The sequence below is a fragment of the Gadus chalcogrammus genome, chromosome 17 (assembly GCF_026213295.1).
Source record: "Gadus chalcogrammus isolate NIFS_2021 chromosome 17, NIFS_Gcha_1.0, whole genome shotgun sequence".
Lineage (NCBI taxonomy): Eukaryota > Metazoa > Chordata > Actinopteri > Gadiformes > Gadidae > Gadus > Gadus chalcogrammus.
This window is the reverse complement of record NC_079428.1, coordinates 958353-984312: the sequence shown is the minus strand read 5'-3', so window position 1 is coordinate 984312 and position 25960 is coordinate 958353. Positions and strand designations below refer to the sequence as shown.

Genomic DNA, 25960 nt, shown 5'->3' with positions numbered 1-25960 from the left:
AAGTCAGTGCTTTGTAGCACTTCGCAGAGCTGATTATTTAATACTTCTAGAGTGAGAATGTACTCTGACTGGTGTACAACCAACACCTTTGAGATGAATTATCAACACTTCATGAATGAATAGTCTACACATTAGATTCTTGAAAACAATATATTTTTATTGATGCTGCTGTTGTTGTTACAGTGCATACATATATAATATAGTTAACATTATAGTTAAACTTTAATTATTTTACATCAAGAACCATATACAGATTGTTTATTAAAAAGTACATTTTATACACACAATACCATCAGTAGATCACCCGTCGACGCCATTTTGTTTTCAAGTACGTACGTACGTATGTATTGGTACGTACCGTATTGGTCAGAATATAAGACGACCCTGATTATAAGACGACCACCCGTTTTTCAACACAAACATTTAGAAAAAAAAGATTTGCAGACCAGATTTGCAGAACAAAGAACAGTGAATTAAACACATATTAATGACAATAATAATAATGCCAGTCAAGGCCACGGCGCTTTCAAGGCAAAATATGTACAGTATGATTCAAAATTAATATCAAGCAATAATCAAGCAACATTGGGAACATTTTTAAATAACATAGAAAAATACAGGCCACATATTTAACTTAACTAAAATTTGCCAAACTTCTCCTCCGATCTCTATCGCTCACACACGTCCTCTGCCCCGCTGTGTTTGCTCTCGCTGTCAGCGCTCCCCAGCTGCTCCGCTTCCACCGGCTCCGCCCAAAGTGCGTTTTCTCTGACGTAGTCAAAAACTCTCCGGTCAACCTCACTGAAACGGCCACTTTGAGGACCACGGTAGGATTTGCGCTGACTGTTGACGTCTTTGAGACGTTGTTTTGGTGCTCGCCATCTTCTTACGTTACACTCCGTGACCCCAAACTTCTTGGCAGCTTGGCAGTTGTTACTTGACTCTGCCTTATTGACGACCATTATTTTAAAATTGGCATCATAGCTCCTCCGCTGTTGTTGATTGACCTGACCCACTTTTGAGCCACTTGTCTCTAATGGTCAGCCTGTCTTTAAACACCGGTATCGGTCTGGTTGTTAAGGACGCTGAACTACTTCTTCCCGGAACCAATTTCTGGCGCAACCTGCGGCCGCGAATGTGCATTGACATTTAAAGGGAGAGGCGAAGAAGAGAAACTGCGCTCTGAATACTAGACCCCGAATATAAGACGACCCAACTTTTTCAGACCTATTTCGAGGGGAAAAAAGGCCGTCTTATATTCGGACCAATACGGTAGATTGACAAACACAGAGATTGTGACATCCATCAGCAACACACAAGCTCTGGCGGCATGCCATGGGACCTTTAAAGAAAATAAATAATTATCAGGATACAATTACCTTGTGAAACTTCACTACACGATCCACAGCTTCCCGGATACTGATTTTGACAGCTCCCTTCTTTCCACTTGGAGGTGGTGGCAGGAGGTAGACCAGCAGGAGAAGTGAGGCCATGTCACTATCCCAACCTGAAAAGGGAGAGCACATACTTTGAGCATGAAATACACCTGATGAAAGCACATGACACAACATAAAAGGTTCAAAAAGTTCTTGTCAATAAATAGTCAGCATCTAAAAAGGTGGCCAAATACAAACAGGTTATTATCATAGGACCCTTTTTAATAAAAAAGGGTCCTATGTTCCCCAGTCTCATACAAAGAGGGGAACATAGGACCCGGGGTGCATAGGACCCGGGGAACATAGGACCCGGGGAACATAGGACCCGGGGAACATAGACACGCTCCCACTAAATTGAAGCCACGTGCCTCGTTAGCATTAGCTAAAAATGGTAACGAGGCATTAGCTAAATTGAAGACAGGTGCCTCATTAGCATTGGCCATTAAGTTTGACTAAAAATCTACTAAAATCGTTAGCATTTATAAGTTGGTTATCAGATCTCAAAGACGAAGAAATGCTGAATATTCTGCATTCAGGGTTTTCTGCAGGTTTGAACAAGTGAATACCTTCGACCCATTATGAATACAATTTCTGACCTATATGAAGTACACACGCACAAATAACTATGAAACATTATCCACTTGGTACTTTTCTTACCTGTTTACATTTCCGTGAAGTTCAAAAATTTCTTCGCTCACTCGGAGCAATTCCTTGGCGATATTGATTTGATCCTCTCTAGTCAACCGCCTGCTGAAACAGTCGCGTAGTGTGGAAAAGGAAAAACGGTCACATGTCTCTCGATTCAACCAATGAGAAGGCGCAGCGACCCAATGACGAATCGAAACCTAAACCGACGTGCGGCCGGGAAAGTTTCAATCAACCGTTGGACACTCAGGGAGTCCATCATCCTAAAATAAACACTTTAGTCTACACCAGCATTATACTTAGAGACAACACCCAAGAGTGTTTCTGGTGCACCCCAAAAAATGTACTTAGTGCCTATTCAACACCAAAGTGTAAAAAATCTACTCTGGTCATGAATACTCTGGGATTTTAACACTTTGGCATTTGCTGTGTGTGGAGAACCGGCGGCTTGAATATTTACTACAGCGTTTCTACAGCTCGATGCGTTTCGCAATGAACCCGTCTTTGAGAAGATATTCCCGAACCGCATAAAAAGAAACCGGATCGTTTTTGCCCGTTTCGGCTCTGTGGACGGGGCCTTAATGAGGAGAGCAGAGAACACGGTGTGACCAAGTTCCAAAATGTATCAAAATGTATTAAACTTCAAAGCCGCCAAAACAGTTTTCTGAAAACACACACCTTTTCCAGCATAATAGTCTCTCAAAATCGTCAGAGCTTCTCTGCCACTGTCCGCTGCATCTCTCATTATCAGAGGCAAACTTTTATCATCGAGAAACTGAATCAGCCCTCCGTATCCATCAGCATTTTTACCTCCATCTTCATCTTCATCCTCTGGCTCATTTAGAATTATGTCCCTCAAACCTTGTAGCCGAAGATGGTCCAAAAACATATTTATTTTCATCTCCGTCAAAAACTAGCTGTGCACTGAGAATAAGCCTTAATAACCTTAATAAGCAGAATAAATACTTAGTAAAGGTTTAACAATGGCATAATTGGTAAATTAGTAAGACTCAATAAATGGGTTTGGAATGCTTTATTAACAACTATAAGAAACTCATAAGACTATTATTAATGTTATTCAGCAATCAAATAGTTTCTTATAGGTGCTTATAAAAGTTGTATAATCTCGCAATAAACATGTTTGTTATGTTATTATTAACTTATAGATAGTCTTATTAACACTAATTAATGTTAATAAGCATATAATAAGTGTCTAATTACCTATTAACCATTCAACTTTTCTTAAGTGAGATGTTTGAAGGTGGCTTATTGGCAATCATGAGAAAAGTGGTTCCATATATATCTTTATTATTATTATTTGTTCGAGAGTACAACAAAGTATTGGATAGATATTGGAATCAGCCACTAGCCTAAGCTATGGTATCAGTATCGGAAGTGAAAAAGTGGTATCGGGACATCCCTAATGGTTAAATAAATAAGACGTTTCTGTTTGGTATTAACTCATGCTAATTATTACGGTTGGACTTGAACATTTGTTAGTTGGAGTCAGATACTGTAGGAAGCAACACAGTTCTTTGACCGTGTGTTTGATATTATGATTTTGCGTTTCCTTATTAAACATTTAAAAGAAAGTTATCCTGTCTCGTCGCTCGCGTTACAAATGCTCCTTCTTCAGGGGACCGGTACACTAACTCCAGCTGGCAGGCTGGTCCCGCCGCTGGCTCCCCTCCAACGTGATCTGGGGCCGACGGATCTGGATCTGGAGGTAACGGTTAAAGCAAAGGTTATTTTTATTGTCCTGGGTATCGGCTTGTTTTCACAACAAATGGCCTTATTCACCTGGTGGCCATCTTGGTTCTAAGGGCTAGCTGTGTGGGGGGTTCCATCCTTGTTCTAAAGGCTAGCTGTAGGGGGGGTTCCATCCTTGTTCTAAAGGCTAGCTGTGTGGGGGGTTCCATCCTGGTTCTAAAGGCTAGTTGTGTGGGGGGTTCCATCCTTGTTCTAAGGGCTAGCTGTCTGGGGGGTTCCATCCTTGTTCTAAAGGCTAGCTGTGTGGGGGGTTCCATCCTTGTTCTAAAGGCTAGCTGTGTGGGGGGTTCCATCCTTGTTCTAAAGGCTAGCTGTCTGGGGGGTTCCATCCTTGTTCTAAAGGCTAGCTGTGTGGGGGGTTCCATCCTGGTTCTAAAGGCTAGCTGTGTGGGGGGTTCCATCCTTGTTCTAAGGGCTAGCTGTGTGGGGGGTTCTTTAGGTTAACTGTTTGGGGGGTTCTAAAGTCTAGCTGTCTGTCCTTACCGGCGGATTTATTGATATCGGTTGAAGCTGGAGTTGGTTCTGCCCTGAGTCTGAGGTGCCGGTAGAGGATGCGGCGGTTCCCCGCGGGGGGGTCTGGATGAGGAAGCGGCCCTGGCGGCTGGTCGGGTCAGCGCTGAAGGAGGGGTTACTGTACGTCGCTTAAAAACAGAGATACACTTCAGCATCAACTCACAGGGAACCCGTTTACGGACGTATTTAGGTAGGCTCAGCTGACTGGAGGCCATTTTAAAGGGGGATGGATTTATTTATCAAACCCGGGTCACCCTGAGGCCTCACTGGGTTGTTCAACAGCTGTGTAACCTGTACATAAGCATTCTGAATAGTTTAATATTCCTCTTTGAAGGCACTTGAAGATGTGACAGGGTCTGTGATATAGAATAACTCCAGAGCTCACCTCAACTTAACTTTATCCATAATAAACAAACCCCTTTTTTATCTAGAACATGTTTCGGTACGAATAAAGAGACAGACTTCAGAGGGTGCACGTACTGGGCTGGACTACGTCTCCATAGTCATTACCTGAAGGTGCAGGGAGATGATCTCTAGATTTAGGCCAGACCACGTCTTCCTCAAGCCACTCGTTCACCAGCGACTCTCTGACGTTTCTCTTGCTGCAGAGAAGGAGTGGGACAGACACATGAAAGCTATTCTACTGGATCCACAAAAAGAAGCTGGCATTTGTGAATGGTGCTGTAGGTAAGATCTGAGAGATAACTACGTGGGCGTGTGTGTGGATGATGGCTGGTTGAAGCAGCCTCACCTGGCCCAGTCAGAATGGACTCTGGAGCGGGTGAGGTTGCACACCTGTGGTGCATTACATAATCAGTGTGCACCGGTTAAACCACCACCACCTCCACCACCACCTCCGCCACCACCACCGCCACAACCACCACACTGCATCCTTTAAGTGGAGCCCAATAAAAGTGTGTCAGCCACCTAGGAGGTGTGTAGCATGCGCACTCACAACTAGCCTGTGTCAACTTCAAACAGATGTTCTCACATTGCACATCATGGCTTTGTCATTTCTAGCAAATTACACCCAAAAGAAAAGCTCGCAACTTTATCTACAACCGATTTGATGGTAGGGGAGAAAGGCATCAGCCTACCGGTTCTGTCGTTGCTTGTTGAAGTAGATGTACCCGGACAGAGCTCCCACGGTCAGTAGGAGAACTACGAGAGTCGTTGATAAACCAGCGTAGAAGGCAACCTTGTAGATTGGAGAGCTGCAGTCATCACCGAGGTACCAGGTAGAATCAACATTTGCACATCTGGAAAGGAGGAGAGGAAAGGCAACGAGTAAGGTGACAGCTTCTGCTTCTGGAAAACTGCATGAGTCTTTTCAATGAGGATTCGAGGTAGGCTTTATAGACTCATCATCGTACTTTCATGCAGTATTTATTTTCTAGTTTACTCATGGTCGGCATATGGTTAACGAATTAGAGCGGGTTGGCTGGAAACCGGAAGGTTACTGGCTTTCCCGGCTCCTCCTAGTCGAGTGTCGAGGTGTCCCTGAGCCTCACCCTGACTGCTCCTGACGAGCTGGCCGTCGCCTTGCATGGCTGACTCCACCGTCGGTGTGTGAATGTGTGAATGAATGGGTGAAAGTGAGGCAGTGTTGTAAAGCGCTTTGCGTGGCCACTGGTTAGAAAAGCGCTGTACAAGTGCAGTCTCTTAACTCATTTGTCGCTACAGAAGTCTCAAATCTAAACCAGACCAAACAATTCCGTAACATTTCCAACCATCTCCTTCTACAGATGATCTGAGCTCATGGAGTTGATTCGATGCCGGAAAAAAAGAGACTTGTTGGTCGACAACATACTTCTCTCTCGGTGCACGGGTCATTTTGTAAAAAGCAGTCGACCTACTCGCAGATGGGTCCGATGCCGCTGTACACGTTGCATACGCCCTTGTTGAGGCAGTTCTTTGGGTTGCTGTGATTCTTGTCACACATCGTCACACAACTCCACCCACTGGCATTCAGGGCTTCATAGAACTCAAGAAGAGATGAGTCTGGAATGATGTCTGCACAAATATCTGAGAGGGAGGGGGAGAGGGAGAAAGGGAGAGAGAGAGAGAGAGAGAGAGAGGGAGAGGGAGAGGGAGAGCGAGAGCAGGAACGAGGGTTAGAGAGAGATTAAGAGAAAGACAGATCAAGAGTGAGAGAGACAGATTGGGAGAGCGAGAGAGAGTCAGAGACAGAGAGACAGCGAGAGAGAGATAGGGAGGGAGACACGCACAAAAAACAAACATGTCATTAGTATGACGAGACAAACCAATCCAGCCCCTGTATGATGGGGTTGTGGGCAAGACGGTGTGCTGCCGGTGTTCCACTCCCAGGTTCTGGGTTGTATCCCGGTAGACACGCCCTCCCTCTTGGCCTCCTTGAGTCACAGGGCTAGCCCACATCTTCTCATAAAAGGTAGAATACGGTAAACAGAAAGTAAGCTCTTAAACCCAGTCTGTCATGTAGGCTTTAACCTCAAGGCTACAGGGGACGGGGATGTCCGTCTCTGCAGAAGCACAAGATAGCGTCATGGCGTGTTGGGGGAAAGGAGAGGAGGGAAGAATTGAGAGCAGAGTATTTGCTTTGTTTAATTAGCACTAGAGCTAGCTTTAAATAGCTTCTCTGGCATATTGTACCTTTAATAACATGCATGGGCACCTCTTGTATCACACTTGGGATCAAACATCTACTTACTTTGGCCAAAATCTTCTGGTTTAACAGTTGGCTGATTGGAAATGTCAAATTCAGGACAATCTGTGTCACCTGAAAGATAAGAATATTTGTATCATCTAAGGAAGTCTGGGTATGTGTGCGTATGAATTGATCGCATTGATTGAAGTACTAAATGGGCCATTTAATGTTCATATTGAATTTTACTTTTGATCTGCAAACATTGATTTGACATTCGGAACTCAGATGGCCGTTTGCGTAATGGATGTCGTCCTGGGATCTTACCTTTACTGCAGCTAGTAAGGTTATCAACCGCCTTCTCGATTTCATTAAAAATATTTCCATATTGTGTCTCAAAGTCAGCATTATTTTGAAGCAGAAGCACAATATCATGTGTTACATTCACTCTGGAAAAAAGTTTGCAGAAAGTATAGCTCTTTTAATTATTCTACATCCACCATATCATTCTTTGTCATTTAAATGTAATTTAAATCAACACAATAATGTAACAAATCTGCTCAAACTTTGTTCACTTATGGAATCTCATGGAATCCTATGGAATGGAAGATGTGTTTATATCTTATTTTGTACTATTGTGGAAAAGTAGAATCTATCACTTACCCATAACTTCCTGACGCATATCTCCTGACAAAGGAAACTGCAGGACTAAGAAAGATAAATACTTTGAGTTAGTATCACACATTTTAAAACGCAGATTATCGCTCATTTGAAGGACTGGGAGGTAAGATTTGGGACTTGTAAAGAGAATGAGCAGAAGGGTAGAAGCCAGCAAGATTTTGAAACTAAACCAAAAAAAAAGCCATTGAGAAGTGTTGCATTTCAGGCACCTATGATTGACAGGCGAGATGGACTCCGAAATGAGCCATATGTGGTCTAAAATTGAAGTTGGTCAACCCATAATGGATCTTCTGACAGCGCATTTAAGTCAGTAAAAGCTGGAGGATGGCTAGGCCATTTCTAACAAATGACACCCAATCAACACCTAAATCTTACCTCCACCCCTTTCAACGATCGTCTACACAAATGAGTACCTTACCTCACTTTTGTAACAATCACACGTTCGAAGTTCTCTATGTTGACTTTTCTATAGTATGAAGTCATCTGTGTGATAAAAAACAAATGATTAACAATAGAAACATAATACATGATCCTTTCTCTTTGTTGAATCCTAAACACTGGCCAACAAGAAAGACCATGCCAAGCCCATTTCCTTGCAAAAGGAGGCCCTGTTTAGACTAAAATCTTCAATAAACTTGGACATTTTGGAGCAGTACACACACCCTGATAAGTGGCACTACAGTTACAACGTTAGTACAGAACACCTGTGGATATAACAAATATGACGGCCGTGGCAAAAGTACATCTAAATTAAATGAAATCTACTAATAAATCTGATCTAATCTGTTCACAAAACTGTTACACAGCTGGGTGCCATGGCGGAGATGATGGGGACTGCTCCTGCTCAATACTGCACCACATACCTAGGCATACCCTATATACGGAGGTTAGGTTTACCCTATATAACAAGGGAAGGCCTACCCTAAACACGGCTGCAGTTCAGATAATTAGAAAGCTAGCCTACTGGTATAAAGTCCAATAATAATAATGCAAACAAATACCTAAATGCAAATAAGATATGCAGGGTACAATAATTGCTAGAAGAATCCTACCTGTGGTTTTATCCTTGCTACTTATACCAATTTCTATCATAGTTCCGTAAATATTCACAATGCACTAAGTTTTATTCTTACCTGTTGTGTAAAGATCTTCACAAAGTCTTTGTATTCTGGCGATTTGTCATCATTATAATCTGGTTCATAATCCTGGTTCACCACCACCTCAACAATCACTTTTGTCGTAACCACTTCTGTAGGAGTAAACATTTTTGCAAAGAGTACATTTGAGACTTTTAGTAAACTGTGAAGAATTCTCTCTAAAATGCTTATGAAGGAAAATATACCTGGTTTAACATGATCTGAGAAATGCTCGCAAAGGAGTCCGCGGAATCCAAGTAGACAGATGCATTTTATTGAACCGTTGCGATGTCCTCCATTCTGGCAATCTGGTGGTTTAGTTGTTGGAACCGCAGATTGAGTAGTCAATGGGACGGTAATTACTGGTCGAGCTGTTGAAGCCGGAACCGTAGATGCAGAAATCACTGGTTCAGCTGTTGAAGTTAGCAGCGTAGATTGAGTAGTCATTGGTTCAGCTGTTGCCGTTGGACCGGTAGACTGAATAGTTACTGGTTCAGCTGTTGCAGTTAAACCTGTAGACTGACTAGTCACTGGCTCAGTTGTTGAAGTTGAAAAAGTAGATGGAGTAGTCACTGTTATAGCTGCTGAAGTTTGAACCGTAGTTTGTGGAGTCAGTGGGTCAGAAGTCACAGTTCCATTCGTTGAAGTCAGAACTGTGGATGCATAAGTCAATGGTTCACCTGTTGAAGTCAGAACTGTGGATGCAGGAGTCAATGGTCCCCCTGTTGAAGTCGGAACTGTTGATGCAGAAGTCAATGGTTCATCTGTTGAAGTCAGAACTGTGAATGCGGGAGTTGATGGCTCTACTGTTGAAGTTTGAACCGTAGTTTGAGAAATCAGTGGGTCAGAAGTCACTGTTCCATCTGTTAAAGTCAGAACTGTTGATGCAGAAGTCAATGGTTCATCTGTTGGAGTCAGAACTGTGGATGCAGAGGCCAATGGTCCTTCTGTTGAAGTCAGAACTGTAGATGCAGAAGTCGATGGCTCTGATGTTGGAGCCAGAACTGTGGATGCGGAAGTCAATGGCTCTGCTGTTGAAGTTTGAACCGTAGTTTGAGAAATCAGTGGGTCAGAAGTCAATGGTCCGTCTGTTGAAGCCAGAACCGTGGATGCAGAAGTTAATGGTCCGTCTGTTGAAGTCAAAACTGTGGATGCAGGAGTCGATGCTCTAACTGTTGAAGTCAGAACTGTGACTGCAGAAGTTGATGGCTCTGATGTTGAAGTTTGAACAGTAGTTTGAGAAGTCAGTGGGTCAGAAGTCATTGTTCCATCTGTTGAAGTCAGAACTGTGGATGCAGAAGTCAATGGTCCATCTGTTGAAGTCACAACTGTGGATGCAGAAGTCAATTGTCCAACTGTTGAAGGCAAAACTGTGAATGCAGAAGTCACTGTTCCATCTGTTGAAGTCGGAACTGTTGATGCAGAAGTCAATGGTCCATCTGTTGAAGTCAGAAGTGTGGATGCAGAAGACATTGGCTCTGCTGGTGAAGTTTGAACTGTAGTTTGAGAGGTCAGTGTGTCAGAAGTCACTGTTTCATCTTTTGAAGTCAGAACTGTGGATGCAGAAGTAAATAGTCCATCTGTTGGAGTCAGAACTGTGGATACAGAAGTCGATGGCTCTGTTGTGGAATTCAGAACTGTGGACGCGGAAATCGATGGCTCTGCTGTTGAAGTCAGAACTGTGAATGCGGGAGTCGATGGTTCTGCTGTTGAAGTCAGAACAGTGACTGGAGAAGTCGATAGCTCTGATGTTGAAGATTGAACAGTAGTTTGAGAAGTCAGTGTGTCAGAAGTCACTGTTCCATTTGTTGAAGTCGGAACTGTTGATGCAGAAGTAAATTGTCCAACTGTTGAAGTCAAAATTGTGGACGCAGAAGTAAATGGTTGATCAGTTGAAGTCAGAACTGTGGATACAGAAGTCAATGGCTCTGTTGTTGAAGTCAGAACTGAGGATGCGGAAGTCGATGGCTCAGCTGTTGAAGTTTGAACCGTAGTTTGAGAAATCAGTGGGTAAGAGGTCACTGTTTTATCTGTTGAAGTCTGAACTGTGGATGCAGAAGTCAATGGTGGATCTGTCGAAGTCAGAACTGTTGATGCAGAAGTCGATGGCTCTGCTGCTGAAGTCTGAACCGTAGTTTGAGAAGTCAGTGGGTCAGAAGTTGCTTTTTCATTTGTTGAAGTCAGAACTATGGATGCAGAAATCGATGCTCCAACTGTTGAGGTCAGAACTGTTGATGCAGAAGTCGATGGCTCCGCTGTTGAAGTCAGAACAGTGACTGCAGAAGTCGATTGTTCTGATGTTGAAGATTGAACAGTAGTTTGAGAAGTCAGTGGGTCAGAAGTCACATTTTCATTTGTTGAAGTCAGAACTGTGGATGCAGAAGTCAATGGTCCATCTGTTGGAGTCAGAACTGTGGATGAAGAAGTCGATGGCTCTGCTGTTGATGTTTGAACCGTAGTTTGAGAAATCAGTGGGTCAGAAGTCAAATTTGCATCTGTTGAAGTCTGAACTGTGGATGCAGAAGTCAATGGTCCAACTGTTGTCGTCAGAATTGTGGACGCAGAAGTCAATGGTCCATCTGTTGAAGCCAGAACTGTGGATGCGGGAGTCGATGGCTCTGCTGTCGAAGTTTGAACAGTGGATGCGGAAGTCAACGGTCGATCTGTTGAAGTCAGAAGTGTGGATGCAGAAGTCAAAGGCACTACTGGTGAAGTTTGAACTGTAGTTTTAGAGGTCAGTGGGTCAGAAGTCAATGTTCCATATGTTGAAGTCAGAACTATGGATCCAGAAGTCAATTGTCCATCTGTTGAAGTCATAACTGTGGATGCAGAAGTCATTGTTCCATCCGCTGAAATCAGAACTGTGGATGCAGAAGTCAATGGCTCTGCTGTTGAAGTTTGAACCGTAGTTTGAGAAGTCAGTGTGTCAGAAGTCACTATTCCATCTGTTGAAGTCAGAACTGTGGATGCAGAGGTCAATGGTCCATCTGTTGAGGTCCGAACTGTGGATACAGAAGTCAATGGTTCATCTGTTGAATTCAGAACTGTGGATGCAGAAGTCACTGTTCCATCCGCTGAAGTCAGAACTGTGGATGCAGAAGTCAATGGCTCTGCTGTTGAAGTTTGAACCGTAGTTTGAGAAGTCAGTGTGTCAGAAGTCACTATTCCATCTGTTGAAGTCAGAACTGTGGATGCAGAGGTCAATGGTCCATCTGTTGAGGTCCGAACTGTGGATACAGAAGTCAATGGTTCATCTGTTGAAGTCAGAACTGTTGATGCAGAAGTCGATGGCTCCGCTGTTGAAGTCAGAACAGTGACTGCAGAAGTCAATGGCTCCGCTGCTGAAGTCAGAACAGTGACTGCAGAAGTCGATTGTTCTGATGTTGACGATTGAACAGTAGTTTGAGAAGTCAGTCGGTCAGAAGTCACATTTTCATCTGTTGAAGTCAGAACTGTGGATGCAGAAGTCAATGGTCCATCTGTTGAAGTCGGAACTGTGGATGCAGAAGTCAATGGTCCAACTGTTGTAGTCAGAATTGTGGACGCAGAAGTCAATGGTCCATCTGTTGAAGTCAGAACTGTTGATGCTGAAGTAAATGGTCCTTCTGTTGGAGTCAGAAATGTGGATGAAGAAGTCGATGGCTCTGCTGTTGATGTTTGAACCGTAGTTTGAGAAATCAGCGGGTCAGATGTCACATTTGCATCTGTTGAAGTCTGAACTGTGGATGCAGAAGTCAATGGTCCAACTGTTGTCGTCAGAATTGTGGACGGAGAAGTCAATGGTCCATCTGTTGGAATCAGAACTGTGGATGCGGGAGTCGATGGCTCTGCTGTTGAAGTTTGAACAGTGGATGCGGAAGTCAACGGTACATCTGTTGAAGTCAGAACTGTGGATGCAGAAGTCGATGGCATTACTGGTGAAGTTTGAACTGTAGTTTGAGAGGTCAGTGGGTCAGAAGTCAATGTTCCATATGTTGAAGTCAGAACTGTGGATGCAGAAGTCAATCCTCCATCCGTTGATATCAGAACTGTTGATGCAGAAGTCGATTGATCTGCTGTTGAAGTTTGAACAGTGGATGCGGAAGTCAATGGTCCATCTGTTGAAGTCAGAACTGTGGATGCAGAAGTCGATGGCATTACTGCTGAAGTTTGAACTGTAGTTTGAGAGGTCAGTGGGTCAGAAGTCAATGTTCCATATGTTGAAGTCAGACCTGTGGATGCAGAAGTCAATCCTCCATCCGTTGATATCAGAACTGTTGATGCAGAAGTCGATTGATCTGCTGTTGAAGTTTGAACAGTGGATGCGGAAGTCAATGGTCCATCTGTTGAAGTCAGAACTGTGGATGCAGAAGTCGATGGCATTACTGGTGAAGTTTGAACAGTAGTTTGAGAGGTCAGTGGGTCAGAAGTCAATGTTCCATATGTTGAAGTCAGAACTGTGGATGCAGAAGTCAATCCTCCATCCGTTGATATCAGAACTGTTGATGCAGAAGTCGATTGATCTGCTGTTGAAGTTTGAACAGTGGATGCGGAAGTCAATGGTCCATCTGTTGAAGTCAGAACTGTGGATGCAGAAGTCGATGGCATTACTGCTGAAGTTTTAACTGTAGTTTGAGAGGTCAGTGGGTCAGAAGTCAATGTTCCATATGTTGAAGTCAGAACTGTGGATGCAGAAGTCAATCCTCTATCCGTTGATATCAGAACTGTTGATGCAGAAGTCGATTGATCTGCTGTTGAAGATTGAACCGTAATATGAGAAGTCAATGGGTCAGAAGTCACATTTTCATTTGCTGAAGTCAGAACTGTGGATGCAGAAGTCAATGGTCCATCTGTTGAAGTCAGAAGTGTGGATGCAGAAATTGATGATCCAACTGTTGAGGTCAGAACTGTTGATGCAGAAGTCAACGGTTTATCTGTTGAAGTTAGAACTGTGACTGCAGAAGTCAATGGCTCTGATGTTGAAATTGTAACAGTAGTTTGAGAAGTCAGTGGGTCAGAAGTCATTGTTCCATCTGCTGAAGTCAGAATTGTTGATGCTGAAGTAAATGGTCCATCTGTTGGAGTCAGAACTGTGGATGAAGAAGTCAATGGTCCAACTGTTGTAGTCAGAATTGTGGACGCAGAAGTCAATGGTCCATCTGCTGAAGTCAGAACTGTGGATGCAGTAGTCAATGGTCCAACTGTTGTAGTCAGAATTGTGGACGCAGAAGTCAATGGTCCATCTGCTGAAGTCAGAACTGTTGATGCTGAAGTAAATGGTCCATCTGTTGGAGTCAGAACTGTGGATGAAGAAGTCGATGGCTCTGCTGTTGATGTTTGAACTGTGGATGCGGAAGTCAATGTTACATCTGTTGAAGTCAGAACTGTGGATGCAGAGGTCAATGGTCCATCTGTTGAAGTCATATCTGTGGATGCAGGAGTCAATCCTCCATCCGTTGAAGTCAGAAATGTTGATGCAGAAGTTGATTGCTCTGCTGTTGAAGTTTGAACCGTAGTTTGAGAAGTCAATGGGTCAGAAGTCATTGTTCCATCTGTTGAAGTCAGAACTGTGGATGCAGAAGTCAATGGTCCATCTGTTGAAGTCTGAATTGTGGAAGCAGAAGTCAATGGTCCAACTGTTGTCGTCAGAATTGTGGACGCAGAAGTCAATGGTCCATCTGTTGTAGCCAGAACTGTGGATGCGGGAGTCGATGGCTCTGCTGTTGAAGTTTGAACAGTGGATGCGGAAGTCAACGGTCGATCTGTTGAAGTCAGAAGTGTGGATGCAGAAGTCGATGGCTCTACTGGTGAGGTTTGAACTGTAGTTTGAGAGGTCAGTGGGTCAGAAGTCAATGTTCCATCTGTTGAAATCAGAACTGTGGATGCAGAAGTCAATGGTCCATCTGTTGAAGTCATAACTGTGGATGCAGAAGTCAATCCTCCATCCGCTGAAGTCAGAACTGTTGATGCAGAAGTTGATTGCTCTGCTGTTGAAGTTTGAACAGTAGTTTGAGAAGTCAGTGGGTCAGAAGTCATTGTTCCATCTGTTGAAGTCAAAACTGTGGATGCAGAAGTCAATCCTCCATCCGTTGAAGTCAGAACTGTTGATGCAGAAGTTGATTGCTCTGCTGTTGAGGTTTGAACAGTAGTTTGAGAAGTCAGTGGGTCAGAAGTCATTGTTCCATCTGTTGAAGTCAGAACTGTGGATGCAGAATTCGAAGGCTCTGATGTGGAAATTCGACCAGTAGTTTGAGAGGTCAGTGTGTCAGAAGTCACTGTTTCATATGTTGAAGTCAGAACTGTGGATGCAGAAGTCAATCCTCCATCCGTTGATATCAGAACTGTTGATGCAGAAGTCGACTGATTTGCTGTTGAAGTTTGAACCGTAGTATGAGAAGTCAATGGGTCAGTAGTCATTGTTCCATTTGTTGAGGTAAGAACTGTGGATGCAGAAGTCAATGGTTGATCTGTTGAAGTCAGGACTGTTGATGCAGAAACCGATGGCTCCGCTGTTGAAGTCAGAACAGTGACTGCAGAAGTCGATTGTTCTGATGTTGAAGATTGAACAGTAGTTTGAGAAGTCAGTGGGTCAGAAGTCACATTTTCAACTGTTGAAGTCAGAACTGTGGATGCAGAAGTCAATGGTCCATCTGTTGGAGTCAGAACTGTGGATGAAGAAGTCGATGGCTCTGCTGTTGATGTTTGAACCGTAGTTTGAGAAATCAGTGGGTCAGAAGTCACATTTGCATCTGTTGAAGTCTGAACTGTGGATGCAGAAGTCAATGGTCCATCTGTTGAGGTCAGAACTGTGGATGCAGAAGTCAATGGTTGATCTGTTGAAGTCAGAACTGTTGATGCAGAAGTCGATGGCTCCGCTGTTGAAGTCAGAACAGTGACTGCAGAAGTCGATTGTTCTAATGTTGACGATTGAACAGTAGTTTGAGAAGTCAGTGGGTCAGAAGTCATTGTTCCATCTGTTGAAGTCAAAACTGTGGATGCAGAAGTCAATGGTCCATCTGTTGAAGTCAGAACTGTGGATGCAGAAGTCAATGGTCCAACTGTTGTCGTCAGAATTGTGGACGCAGAAGTCAATGGTCCATCTGTTGAAGCCAGAACTGTGGATGCAGAGGTCAATGGTCCATCTGTTGAAGTCATATCTGTGGATGCAGAAGTCAATCCTCCATCCGTTGAAGTCAGAAATGTTGATGCAGAAGTTGATTGCTCTGCTGTTGAAGTTTGAACCGTAGTTTGAGAAGTAAATGGGTCAGAAGTCATTGTTCCATCTGTTGAAGTCAGAACCGTGGATGCAGAAGTCAATGGTCCATCTGTTGAAGTCTGAATTGTGGACGCAGAAGTCAATGGTCCATCTGTTGAAGTCAGAACTGTGGATGCGGGAGTCGATGGCTCTGCTGTTGATGTTTGAACAGTGGATGCGGAAGTCAACGGTCGATCTGTTGAAGTCAGAAGTGTGGATGCAGAAGTCGATGGCTCTACTGGTGAGGTTTGAACTGTAGTTTGAGAGGTCAGTGGGTCAGAAGTCAATGTTCCATCTGTTGAAATCAGAACTGTGGATGCAGAAGTCAATGGTCCATCTGTTGAAGTCGTAACTGTGGATGCAGAAGTCAATCCTCCATCCGCTGAAGTCAGTACTGTTGATGCAGAAGTTGATTGCTCTGCTGTTGAAGTTTGAACAGTAGTTTGAGAAGTCAGTGGGTCAGAAGTCATTGTTCCATCTGTTGAAGTCAAAACTGTGGATGCAGAAGTCAATGGTCCATCAGTTGAAGTCAGAACTGTGGATGCAGAAGTCAATGGTCCAACTGTTGTCGTCAGAATTGTGGACGCAGAAGTCAATGGTCCATCTGTTGAAGCCAGAACCGTAGTATGAGAAGTCAATGGGTCAGTCGTCATTGTTCCATTTGTTGAGGTAAGAACTGTGGATGCAGAAGTCAATGGTTGATCTGTTGAAGTCAGGACTGTTGATGCAGAAACCGATGGCTCCGCTGTTGAAGTCAGAACAGTGACTGCAGAAGTCGATTGTTCTGATGTTGAAGATTGAACAGTAGTTTGAGAAGTCAGTGGGTCAGAAGTCACATTTTCAACTGTTGAAGTCAGAACTGTGGATGCAGAAGTCAATGGTCCATCTGTTGAAGTCTGAACTGTGGATGCAGAAGTCAATGGTCCATCTGTTGAAGTCTGAATTGTGGACGCAGAAGTCAATGGTCCATCTGTTGAAGTCAGAACTGTGGATGCGGGAGTCGATGGCTCTGCTGTTGATGTTTGAACAGTGGATGCGGAAGTCAACGGTCGATCTGTTGAAGTCAGAAGTGTGGATGCAGAAGTCGATGGCTCTACTGGTGAGGTTTGAACTGTAGTTTGAGAGGTCAGTGGGTCAGAAGTCAATGTTCCATCTGTTGAAATCAGAACTGTGGATGCAGAAGTCAATGGTCCATCTGTTGAAGTCGTAACTGTGGATGCAGAAGTCAATCCTCCATCCGCTGAAGTCAGTACTGTTGATGCAGAAGTTGATTGCTCTGCTGTTGAAGTTTGAACAGTAGTTTGAGAAGTCAGTGGGTCAGAAGTCATTGTTCCATCTGTTGAAGTCAAAACTGTGGATGCAGAAGTCAATGGTCCATCTGTTGAAGTCAGAACTGTGAATGCAGAATTCGAAGGCTCTGATGTGGAAATTCGACCAGTAGTTTGAGAGGTCAGTGTGTCAGAAGTCACTGTTTCATATGTTGAAGTCAGAACTGTGGATGCAGAAGTCAATCCTCCATCCGTTGATATCAGAACTGTTGATGCAGAAGTCGACTGATCTGCTGTTGAAGTTTGAACCGTAGTATGAGAAGTCAATGGGTCAGTAGTCATTGTTCCATTTGTTGAGGTAAGAACTGTGGATGCAGAAGTCAATGGTTGATCTGTTGAAGTCAGAACTGTTGATGCAGAAGATGATGGCTCCGCTGTTGAAGTCAGAACAGCGACTGCAGAAGTCGATTGTTCTGATGTTGAAGATTGAACAGTAGTTTGAGAAGTCAGTGGGTCAGAAGTCATTGTTCCATCTGTTGAAGTCAAAACTGTGGATGCAGAAGTCAATGGTCCATCTGTTGAAGTCAGAACTGTGGATGCAGAAGTCAATGGTCCAACTGTTGTCGTCAGAATTGTGGACGCAGAAGTCAATGGTCCATCTGTTGAAGCCAGAACTGTGGATGCGGGAGTCGATGGCTCTGCTGTTGAAGTTTGAACAGTGGATGCGGAAGTCAATGTTACATCTGTTGAAGTCAGAACTGTGGATGCAGAGGTCAATGGTCCATCTGTTGAAGTCATATCTGTGGATGCAGAAGTCAATCCTCCATCCGTTGAAGTCAGAAATGTTGATGCAGAAGTTGATTGCTCTGCTGTTGAAGTTTGAACCGTAGTTTGAGAAGTCAATGGGTCAGAAGTCATTGTTCCATCTGTTGAAGTCAGAACTGTGGATGCAGAAGTCAATGGTCCATCTGTTGAAGTCTGAATTGTGGATGCAGAAGTCAATGGCTCCGCTGTTGAAGTCAGAACAGTGACTGCAGAAGTCGATTGTTCTGATGTTGACGATTGAACAGTAGTTTGAGAAGTCAGTGGGTCAGAAGTCATTGTTCCATCTGTTGAAGTCAAAACTGTGGATGCAGAAGTCAATGGTCCATCTGTTGAAGTCAGAACTGTGGATGCAGAAGTCAATGGTCCATCTGTTGAAGTCAGAACTGTGGATGCGGAAGTCAACGGTCGATCTGTTGAAGTCAGAAGTGTGGATGCAGAAGTCGATGGCTCTACTGGTGAGGTTTGAACTGTAGTTTGAGAGGTCAGTGGGTCAGAAGTCAATGTTCCATCTGTTGAAATCAGAACTGTGGATGCAGAAGTCAATCCTCCATCCGCTGAAGTCAGAACTGTTGATGCAGAAGTTGATTGCTCTGCTGTTGAGGTTTGAACAGTAGTTTGAGAAGTCAGTGGGTCAGAAGTCATTGTTCCATCTGTTGAAGTCAGAACTGTGGATGCAGAATTCGAAGGCTCTGATGTGGAAATTCGACCAGTAGTTTGAGAGGTCAGTGTGTCAGAAGTCACTGTTTCATATGTTGAAGTCAGAACTGTGGATGCAGAAGTCAATCCTCCATCCGTTGATATCAGAACTGTTGATGCAGAAGTCGACTGATCTGCTGTTGAAGTTTGAACCGTAGTATGAGAAGTCAATGGGTCAGTAGTCATTGTTCCATTTGTTGAGGTAAGAACTGTGGATGCAGAAGTCAATGGTTGATCTGTTGAAGTCAGGACTGTTGATGCAGAAGTCAATGGTCCATCTGCTGAAGTCAGAACTGTGGATGCAGAAGTCAATGGTCCATCTGTTGGAGTCAGAACTGTGGATGAAGAAGTCGATGGCTCTGCTGTTGATGTTTGAACCGTAGTTTGAGAAATCAGTGGGTCAGAAGTCACATTTGCATTTGTTGAAGTCTGAACTGTGGATGCAGAAGTCAATGGTCCATCTGTTGAGGTCAGAACTGTGGATGCAGAAGTCAATGGTTGATCTGTTGAAGTCAGAACTGTTGATGCAGAAGTCGATGGCTCCGCTGTTGAAGTCAGAACAGTGACTGCAGAAGTCGATTGTTCTAATGTTGACGATTGAACAGTAGTTTGAGAAGTCAGTGGGTCAGAAGTCATTGTTCCATCTGTTGAAGTCAAAACTGTGGATGCAGAAGTCAATGGTCCATCTGTTGAAGTCAGAACTGTGGATGCAGAAGTCAATGGTCCAACTGTTGTCGTCAGAATTGTGGACGCAGAAGTCAATGGTCCATCTGTTGAAGCCAGAACTGTGGATGCAGAGGTCAATGGTCCATCTGTTGAAGTCATATCTGTGGATGCAGAAGTCAATCCTCCATCCGTTGAAGTCAGAAATGTTGATGCAGAAGTTGATTGCTCTGCTGTTGAAGTTTGAACCGTAGTTTGAGAAGTCAATGGGTCAGAAGTCATTGTTCCATCTGTTGAAGTCAGAACTGTGGATGCAGAAGTCAATGGTCCATCTGTTGAAGTCTGAACTGTGGATGCAGAAGTCAATGGTCCATCTGTTGAAGTCTGAATTGTGGACGCAGAAGTCAATGGTCCATCTGTTGAAGTCAGAACTGTGGATGCGGGAGTCGATGGCTCTGCTGTTGATGTTTGAACAGTGGATGCGGAAGTCAACGGTCGATCTGTTGAAGTCAGAAGTGTGGATGCAGAAGTCGATGGCTCTACTGGTGAGGTTTGAACTGTAGTTTGAGAGGTCAGTGGGTCAGAAGTCAATGTTCCATCTGTTGAAATCAGAACTGTGGATGCAGAAGTCAATGGTCCATCTGTTGAAGTCGTAACTGTGGATGCAGAAGTCAATCCTCCATCCGCTGAAGTCAGTACTGTTGATGCAGAAGTTGATTGCTCTGCTGTTGAAGTTTGAACAGTAGTTTGAGAAGTCAGTGGGTCAGAAGTCATTGTTCCATCTGTTGAAGTCAAAACTGTGGATGCAGAAGTCAATGGTCCATCTGTTGAAGTCAGAACTGTGAATGCAGAATTCGAAGGCTCTGATGTGGAAATTCGACCAGTAGTTTGAGAGGTCAGTGTGTCAGAAGTCACTGTTTCATATGTTGAAGTCAGAACTGTGGATGCAGAAGTCAATCCTCCATCCGTTGATATCAGAACTGTTGATGCAGAAGTCGACTGATCTGCTGTTGAAGTTTGAACCGTAGTATGAGAAGTCAATGGGTCAGTAGTCATTGTTCCATTTGTTGAGGTAAGAACTGTGGATGCAGAAGTCAATGGTTGATCTGTTGAAGTCAGAACTGTTGATGCAGAAGATGATGGCTCCGCTGTTGAAGTCAGAACAGCGACTGCAGAAGTCGATTGTTCTGATGTTGAAGATTGAACAGTAGTTTGAGAAGTCAGTGGGTCAGAAGTCATTGTTCCATCTGTTGAAGTCAAAACTGTGGATGCAGAAGTCAATGGTCCATCTGTTGAAGTCAGAACTGTGGATGCAGAAGTCAATGGTCCAACTGTTGTCGTCAGAATTGTGGACGCAGAAGTCAATGGTCCATCTGTTGAAGCCAGAACTGTGGATGCGGGAGTCGATGGCTCTGCTGTTGAAGTTTGAACAGTGGATGCGGAAGTCAATGTTACATCTGTTGAAGTCAGAACTGTGGATGCAGAGGTCAATGGTCCATCTGTTGAAGTCATATCTGTGGATGCAGAAGTCAATCCTCCATCCGTTGAAGTCAGAAATGTTGATGCAGAAGTTGATTGCTCTGCTGTTGAAGTTTGAACCATAGTTTGAGAAGTCAATGGGTCAGAAGTCATTGTTCCATCTGTTGAAGTCAGAACTGTGGATGCAGAAGTCAATGGTCCATCTGTTGAAGTCTGAATTGTGGATGCAGAAGTCAATGGCTCCGCTGTTGAAGTCAGAACAGTGACTGCAGAAGTCGATTGTTCTGATGTTGACGATTGAACAGTAGTTTGAGAAGTCAGTGGGTCAGAAGTCATTGTTCCATCTGTTGAAGTCAAAACTGTGGATGCAGAAGTCAATGGTCCATCTGTTGAAGTCAGAACTGTGGATGCAGAAGTCAATGGTCCATCTGTTGAAGTCAGAACTGTGGATGCGGAAGTCAACGGTCGATCTGTTGAAGTCAGAAGTGTGGATGCAGAAGTCGATGGCTCTACTGGTGAGGTTTGAACTGTAGTTTGAGAGGTCAGTGGGTCAGAAGTCAATGTTCCATCTGTTGAAATCAGAACTGTGGATGCAGAAGTCAATCCTCCATCCGCTGAAGTCAGTACTGTTGATGCAGAAGTTGATTGCTCTGCTGTTGAAGTTTGAACAGTAGTTTGAGAAGTCAGTGGGTCAGAAGTCATTGTTCCATCTGTTGAAGTCAAAACTGTGGATACAGAAGTCAATGGTCCATCTGTTGAAGTCAGAACTGTGGATGCAGAAGTCAATGGTCCATCTGTTGAAGTCAGAACTGTGGATGCAGAATTCGAAGGCTCTGATGTGGAAATTCGACCAGTAGTTTGAGAGGTCAGTGTGTCAGAAGTCACTGTTTCATATGTTGAAGTCAGAACGGTGGATGGGGAAGTCGATGGCTCTGCTGTTGATGTTTGAACCGTAGTTTGAGAAATCAGTGGGTCAGAAGTCACATTTTCATTTGTTGAAGTCTGTACTGTGGATGCAGAAGTCGATGGCTCTGCTGTTGTTTGATTGTTGTTTGATGTTTGAACCGTAGTTTGAGAAATCAGTGGGTCAGAAGTCACCTTTTCATCTGTTGAAATCAGAACTGTGGATGCAGAAGTCGAAAGTCCATCTGTTGTAGACAGAATTGTGGACGCAGAAGTCAATGGTCCATCTGTTGAAGTCAGAACTGTGGATGCGGGAGTCGATGGCTCTGCTGTTGAAGTTTGAACAGTGGATGCGGAAGTCAACGGTCGATCTGTTGAAGTCAGAAGTGTGGATGCAGAAGTCGATGGCTCTACTGGGGAGGTTTGAACTGTAGTTTGAGAGGTCAGTGCGTCAGAAGTCAATGTTCCATCTGTTGAAGTCATAACTGTGGATGCAGAAGTCAATGGTGCATCTGTTGTAGTCGGAACTGTTGATGCAGAAGTAAATGGTCCATCTGTTTGAGTCAGAACTGTGGATGCAGAAGTCGATGGCTCTGCTGGTGAAGTTTGAACTGGAGTTTGAGAAGTCAGCGGGTCAGAAGTCAATGTTTCATCTGTTGACGTTAGAATTGTGGATGCAGTAGTCAATGGTTCATGTGTTGAAGTCATAACTGTGGATGCAGAAGTAAATGCTCCATCTGTTGAAGTCAGAACTGTGGATGCACAAGTCGAAGGTTCTGATGTGGAAATTTGAACAGTAGTTTGAGAAGTCAGTGGGTCAGAAGTCATTGTTCCATCTGTTGAAGTCAGAACCGTTGATGCTGAAGTCAATGGTCCATCTGTTGAAGTCAGAACTGTGGATGCAGAAGTCGATGACGCTGTTGTTGAAGTCAGAACTGTGGATGCGGAAGTCGATGATTCTGCTGTTGAAGTTTGAAACGTAGTTTGAGAAATCAGTGGGTCAGAAGTCACCTTTTCATCTGTTGAAGTCTGTACTGTGGATGCAGAAGTCAATGGTCGATCTGTTGAAGTCAGAAGTGTGGATGCAGAAGTAAATGGTCCATCTGTTGGAGCCAGAACTGTTGATGCAGAAGTCGATGGCTCTACTGGTGAAGTTTGAACTGTAGTTTGAGAGGTTAGTGGGTCAGAAGTCAATGTTCCATCTGTTGAAGTCATAACTGTTGATGGAGCAGTCGATTTCTCTGCAGTTGAAGTTTGAGAAGTCATTGGGTCAGAAGTCATTGTTCCATCTGTTGAGTTCAGAACTGTGGATGCAGAAGTCAATGGTCCATCTGTTGAAGTCAGAACTGTGGATGCAGAAGTCGATGACGCCGTTGTTGAAGTCAGAACTGTGGATGCGGAAGTCGATGATTCTGCTGTTGAAGTTTGAACCGTAGTTTGAGAAATCAGTGGGTCAGAAGTCACTGTTTCATCTGTTGAAGTCTGAATTGGGGATGCAGAAGTCAATGATTGATCTGTCGAAGTCAGAACTGTTGATGCAGAAGTCGATGACTCTGCTGTTGGAGTCAGAACAGTGGATGCGGAAGTCGATGGCTCTGCTGTTGAAGTTTGAACCGTAGTTTCAGAAGTCAGTGGGTTAGAAGTGACTTTTTCATTTGTTGAAGTCTGAACTGTGGATGCAGAAGTCAATGATCCAACTTTTGTAGTTAGAATTGTGGACGCAGAAGTCAACGGTTGATCTGTTGAAGTCAGAACTGTGACTGCAGAAGTCGATGGCTCTGATGTTGAAATTTTAACAGTAGTTTGAGAAGTCAGTTGGTCAGAAATCATTGTTTCATCTGTTGAAGTCAGAACTGTGGATGCAGAAGTCAATGGTCCATCTGTTGAAGTCAGAACTGTGGATGCAGAAGTAAATGGTCCATCTGTTTGAGTCAGAACTGTGGATGCAGAAGTCGATGACGCTGTTGTTGAAGTCAGAACTGTGGATGCAGAAGTAAATGGTCCATCTGTTGGAGCCAGAACTGTTGATGCAGAAGTCGATGGCTCTACTGGTGAAGTTTGAACTGTAGTTTGAGAGGTTAGTGGGTCAGAAGTCAATGTTCCATCTGTTGAAGTCATAACTGTTGATGGAGCAGTCGATTTCTCTGCAGTTGAAGTTTGAGAAGTCATTGGGTCATAAGTCATTGTTCCATCTGTTGAGGTCAGAACTGTGGATGCAGAAGTAAATGGTCCATCTGTTTGAGTCAGAACTGTGGATGCAGAAGTCGATGACGCTGTTGTTGAAGTCAGAACTGTGGATGCGGAAGTAAATGGTCCATCTGTTTGAGTCAGAAGTGTGGATGCAGAAGTTGATGGCTCTGCTGTTGAAGTTTGAACCGTAGTTTGAGGAGTCAGTTGGTCAGAAGTCAATGTTCCATATGTTGAAGTCAGAACTGTGGATGCAGAAGTCAATCCTCCATCTGTTGAAGTCAGAACAGTTGATGCAGAAGTCGATTGCTCTGCTGTTGAAGTTTGAACCGTAGTTTGAGAAGTCAATGGGTCAGAAGTCATTGTTCCATCTGTTGAGGTCAGAACTGTGGATCCAGAAGTCAATGGTCCAACTGTTGAAGTCAGAATTGTGGATGCAGAAGTCGATGCTCCATCTGTTGAAGTCAGAACTGTGAATGCAGAAGTCAATGGTCCATCTGTTGAAGTCAGAACTGTGGATGCAGAAGTTGATGGCTCTGCTGTTGAGTTTTGAAACGTAGTTTGTGGAGTCAGTGGGTAAGAAGTCACTGTTTCATCTGTTGAAGTCTGAATTGTGGATGCAGAAGTCAATGGTTGATCTATCGAAGTCAGAACTGTGACTGCAGAAGTCGATGGCTCTGATGCTGAAATTGTACCAGTAGTTTGAGAAGTCAGTGGGTCAGAAGTCATTGTTCCATCTGTTGAAGTCCGAACTGTGAATGCAGAAGTCATTGGTCCATCTGTTGAAGTCAGAAGTGTGGATGCAGAAGTTGATGGCTCTGCTGTTGAGTTTTGAACCGTAGTTTGAGGAGTCAGTGGGTCAGAAGTCAATGTTCCATATGTTGAAGTCTGAATTGTCGATGCAGAAGTCAATGGTTGATCTATCGAAGTCAGAACAGTGGATGCGGAGGTCGATGGCTCTGCTGTTGGATTCAGAACGGTGGATGTGGAAGTCGATGGCTCTGCTGTTGAAGTTTGAACCATAGTTTCAGAAGTCAATGGGTTACAAGTGACTTTTTCATCTGTTGAAGTCTGAACTGTGGATGCAGAAGTCAATGGTCCATCTGTTGAAGTCAGAACTGTGGATGCAGAAGTCAATCCTCCATCTGTTGATGTCAGAACTGTGAATGCAGAAGTCGATGGATCTGCTGTTGAAGTTTGAACCGTAGGTTTAGAAGTCAGTGGGACAGAATTCACAGTTGTAACTGTTGAATTCAGAACCGTGGATGCAGAAGTCACTGTTCCACCTGTTGAAGTCAGATTATTATTATACTTATTATATTATACTATTAAATTATACATAATTTAATAGCAATTTGACCGATTACATTCATGACATTAACGATGATGAAAAGAATAATTCTGACATGTTTAGTCTTAATCTACATATTTTACTCTACATTCTGTACGTGATAATTCACGCAGGAGGCTTCAGTATTAAATTAGTTACTTGTAAAAATAATCTGTCAACAGTTTATCACCTAGAAGATCTCCGTCTCATATCTGCACTCGATTTCTTACGGAAATTCAGGCAATAAATCAGGCTCATAAAACTTTCAACCATGAGATTCGTTTATGTAGAAAGAAACTTAAAGACACCGGGAGAAACCTAACTGAATCATGTTATGAACACCCCCCCACCGCCCCCCAAACAAAGACACACACACTCACACCGATTCATTTAGTTAGAAAAGTTTCTAGTGAATCAATTATCTTAAATAAGCTATATCTGCATCTGCATATACTCTAACACACACATACGCGCACACATACACACGCACGCAAACACAAACGCGCACCCAAACCCTATTATAGGAAGCACATTCAGAAAGGATTACATTCACTCATCCTTTTTTGAAACA

At 43.7% G+C, this 25960-nt stretch overlaps 1 protein-coding gene across 1 annotated transcript in view; it reads right to left on the bottom strand.

Annotated features, from left to right (window-relative positions):
- Nucleotides 1-7672: 7672 nt before the first annotated feature.
- The window catches only part of snapc2 (small nuclear RNA activating complex, polypeptide 2), a 29424-nt gene continuing 11136 nt past the window's right edge, over nucleotides 7673-25960 (bottom strand). Inside the window, exons 8-11 of the mRNA XM_056575266.1 lie at nucleotides 9011-25345; nucleotides 8802-8917; nucleotides 8087-8151; nucleotides 7673-7695 (exon numbers count right to left, since the gene is read on the bottom strand). The gene's annotated coding sequence lies outside the window, so the exon portion shown is untranslated. The remainder of the gene's footprint in view (nucleotides 7696-8086; nucleotides 8152-8801; nucleotides 8918-9010; nucleotides 25346-25960) is intronic.